Here is a 4,484-nt window from a genome sequence, read left to right on the forward strand (position 1 = left end):
ATAGCACATTGAAGAACATAAGCAATATGCATTCAAAAGATATAATGAACAGCAACAATTACTTTTTTCAGTAGAGTATTCATAAGTTTATTACTAATACTAGGATATTTAGCCAGTAACTACCATAAGTCAACATTAAAGTGTAGACCAGTCATACAAACTTCATGACCAAATATAGGGATTTTTACACAAAACTAAATAATGAAAAAGCAGCATCCAAATCTCCAAATACCCGTTAAAAATTTTAACAATAAATTAGGGAATAGCTAATTACTTCATCAAACCCATTCAGACATTTGGCCTATAATATAACAAAAATAAATAGATAGAGTAATATGGGACTAATGGATATTAGGTGGTAATCACATTCAGCAATGGAGAAACATTAATAATTCTCCAACTATTGTGAAAACAAATCTTCTTGCCTAACTTATGGAAAACAAGAGCAATTAGAGAATTTGTACTTCAGCCAAAGAGAAATGCAACTCCGGATCTAGAATCCGGATCCGGATCGTCTCTAAAAGTTAATGGAGTTGACCGTGGCCTAAGATCTAATTGTGGTGAAAATTCCATCAAAATCCGTCCCTTTGTTTTAGTGTAATCTTTGAAAATGGGAAAAATACAAATGCGGATCTAGAATCCGAATCTGGATCACTTCCAAAATGAAATGGGATCGTCCATGACCTAAGATATATCTGTGGTGAATATTTCGTCAAAAACCCATTAGTTGTTTTGACGTAATCCTGTCTACAGATACACAGAGAAATAAATCAATAAATAATCCAGTCAACAGATTCAAAGACAAATAAATACACTAATAAACAGAATCGCAAATATAACTTCCTTTGGGGAAGTAATAACAGACCACTTAGTAGCAGAGAAGCAAAGGATGAATAACATTTGCATCTATCATTATTATTATTATTATTATTATTATTATTATTATTATTATTATTATTATTATTATTATTATTATTATTATTATTATTATTATTATTATTATTATTCTGATATAAGCTACAAACTCACTTGGAAAAGAAGGATGCTACGTGCCTAAGGGCTCCAATAGGGAACATAGCCATGTGAAAAATGAAAATAAGGAACTAAACAAACTATATATGAAAAGTAAAAAATAAAGAGTATAAATTATTTTGATATCAGTAATGACATTTAAATACATCTGTCGTATACAAGCTATGAAGACTTATGTCAACCTTTTCAAAATAAAAACCTTACATGTTAATTGTAACTTTTGAAGTTCCACCGATTAAAATTGCCAGAATAGGAAGATCATTTCATGATCTGATGACTGCTGAATAAAACTTCTTAAATACTGTGTAGTGTTTACCATTATGATAAAGACGGCAAGGCTGTTAGAATTCCCTTGCTTACAATGTAATACGTAATGGGCGGCAAAGTCTGGGAAGATCTGATTGTAAAGAGTGGCCAGAATAATGATATATTTTATGAATCATGAATAAAGAATTCATTGAATGACGGAGCCTGAGATTAATATCAAGGTCATGAATAAGCAATTTACTTTCAACATAAATATTACTTACAATTTGAACTTTTGAACTTCCACCGATTCAACTGCCAGAGTAGGAAGATCATTTAATAATTTTGTCACACCTGAATACAGCTTCTTTAAATAGTATGTAGTGTTCACCATTACGGTGGTGACGGCAAGACTTAATTACCTAGTGATACTTACGGGACGGTATAGTCTGGGTAGTTCTTATTATACAAAATGGCCAGAAAAATGAGAAAAGTTTACGAAACATGAATAGAGAATTAAGTAAATGATGGATCCTGAGATTAATATCAAGATCAGGAGTAAGGAATTTATGAGAACGCAAGTTTTTGCCCAATGTATTATGATGAGAGTCATCACTAGAAGACAAGACCGGCTGACATTACGCTGAAAAAAAAGGTAGAATGAAAGGATTAAAAAATTTCTTTACCTCCATCCTACTGGCCATACTAATTTTCATGGAAACCCCTATTTTTGCATATTTTTATGTCATTATGAAAACTAACATCCTAAAAGAATTCCCGAACTTTATCTTTTTTTGATAAAGGAATTACATCAAGTTCCATTTAAGGATCATTGGAAGGTTAAAGATAATTGAATGTCATTCAAAGGATTTTTTGTTTTGTTTTAAATACAAAATATACCGATGATGGGTACATTGGTGGTGTCCCATGTAAATTAATATGCAAAACTAAATGAAAAGGAAATAAATGAGATATCTTTGGATTCATTATATTAAACAATGCATTTCTTTTATAAGCTCTAAGCATAGTAACAATATTCGAAGTTTTCCTACCTGAAAATTCTCAAAGCATTTCTTTCCCCTTTCGGCATGCAAATATACTTAAAAATTTTCTACACATTTTTTTTTTTTTACAAATTATTCATCTCCCTGGGGTTGTTGATGTCAGAATGTGATTTAATCAAATATAGCAAATGTGAACTGGAAGAGCGTTTGCACCGGTGAGATACTTGCATTGTGGTACCTGCCTTACTGTGCCTTTAGATTTTATTAGAAACAGTGTTATTTGCCCTCTAAAATCTAAGTGGGATAAGTAATTTTTTTTCAATTTAGCAATGTACCCTCCAAGCAGTAATTTCAGCTCCATTTACTGCATTCAGAAATAAGGGCTAGTGCCGTTTTTCCTTCTAATCATTGGGCGATAGTAAGCAGAAAGTCGGTCCATAATATCAGCACCACCCATATCATTTGTTGTATGAATTGATAAACATCTTTTAATCAAACTTTCACTCGCCTCTTCACAATATGGACATGATCTTGAGTTTCTCAATTACTTGCAATGACCACAAAAGCATTTTTATTCCATTTTGCAACATAAATTTCTCCATTATGGCGATGATCAAATTTGCCCCTTTCAATCTTTTGTAATTCTCTTTTGTTGTCAACAATGCCTTCGCTGCTCCAGCACGACGATTTTCTCTAATTATACCAATTGCCTTAGCATCAGATTCAGCCAGCTCTACCTATAAATCGGAACTTGTAAATAAGTTATTGAAGTAAAGTTGGTGCTTTTCAATATTTGAGCCTGATGAAAATTATGAGGTCAAACATTTAGGTAATAACACTCCTTCCAAGTGGCTGATTCCTTTCTTCATTTCCTAGATACAACTTTAAATGGTATGGATAACCATCATTTCCACAGAGACTCAAAATCTTATACCAAAAAGGAATTGGATTTCCTCTTAGATATTTTGTCATTGTAGTGACCAGATTACGGCACCATTATTTCATCAACACTTCGAAGTTGCTGAAATATACCACGCCGAACAAGTCGAAAATGTAGCATGTTATATAATGGAAAAATCTTGCTTATCTTATTCTCCTCCACAAGGTGCTGGTTGTCTGCAAAACGCATGTATATCTTTATTTTAGAAAACCGGTTTTTACTCATTGTATTGGACACGAGAGTTACCCCAAAATCTGGCTGTGTTGACCAGTAATACTGCTGCTCGGGTAAGTTATAGTAGCCTGGTAATAACATCATACCCAGGAAGTTTCCAACTTCTTTTTCTGAGACGTCAAAATTAGGATCGTTGTGATCACGATTTGTGAAGAGTTTAGTTTGGTCTGTAATTTAAATTGCTATCTCATTTGGAAATACTTGTCTCCAAACTGTATATGGTGGAGGATCATCTTAATGTAGCAAATTATCTAGTAAAAGGATATCAGCAGAAGGAAGAGTCATTACAAATACAGAATTATTTTTTTCACTCAGGTAATTTTCCTTCACATTCATCATTGTATAGATTTTTATTGAGGTAATATAAATTTATTAATCTCCAATTATAGGCAAATCAATAACATTTATAAAACTTTGATGCTTTCTTGTTATGCTAGGGCAAAGCTTGAAAGGGAGTATGCTTACCGATTACCTTAACCAAAATTTCCTAAAAATGATTAACTTAGTCAACCTGTAGTTTATATTGAAAAAAATTAGAAAGTGATTCCATTTATTTCAAGACCTCATGAAAATGATACCGCAGGGCCATCTTACTTGAATGTTATAACAATCAAAACTGCAGAATGATCAAAGGTGGAAGGTGGATGACCATCCTTTATTTTTATAACATTAGGGAAACTATCAGATACTAAATAACAAAAGAAATATATATATATATATATATATATATATATATCACTAGCACACGTGATTTTAATCAATATAAATATCACCACACGAATGGCATTTAATACCGAATTCTATATTGGGAATATATATCCACTTGGAATTCATTTTTCGGTAACAGCTTCTGGCTGGGTAGGGATTCGAACCATCACCTATTCGGCCGGAAACCATGCCTGCAAAGACTCTACCGACTAAGCCATAAGTCGGTAAAGTCTTTGCAGGTATGGTTTCTTGCCGAACAGGTGGTGGTTCGAATACCTACCCAGCCAAAAGCTGTTACCATAAGATGAATTCCAAGTGGA

General features: G+C 32.8%; 1 pseudogene; it reads right to left on the bottom strand.

Annotated features, from left to right (window-relative positions):
- Positions 1 to 2,687: 2,687 nt before the first annotated feature.
- On the bottom strand, positions 2,688 to 3,537 carry LOC137650973 (piggyBac transposable element-derived protein 2-like; annotated as a pseudogene).
- Between the last annotated feature and the right edge of the window lie 947 nt (positions 3,538 to 4,484).

The sequence above is a fragment of the Palaemon carinicauda genome, chromosome 12, assembly GCF_036898095.1.
Source record: "Palaemon carinicauda isolate YSFRI2023 chromosome 12, ASM3689809v2, whole genome shotgun sequence".
NCBI classification, from domain to species: Eukaryota; Metazoa; Arthropoda; class Malacostraca; order Decapoda; family Palaemonidae; genus Palaemon; species Palaemon carinicauda.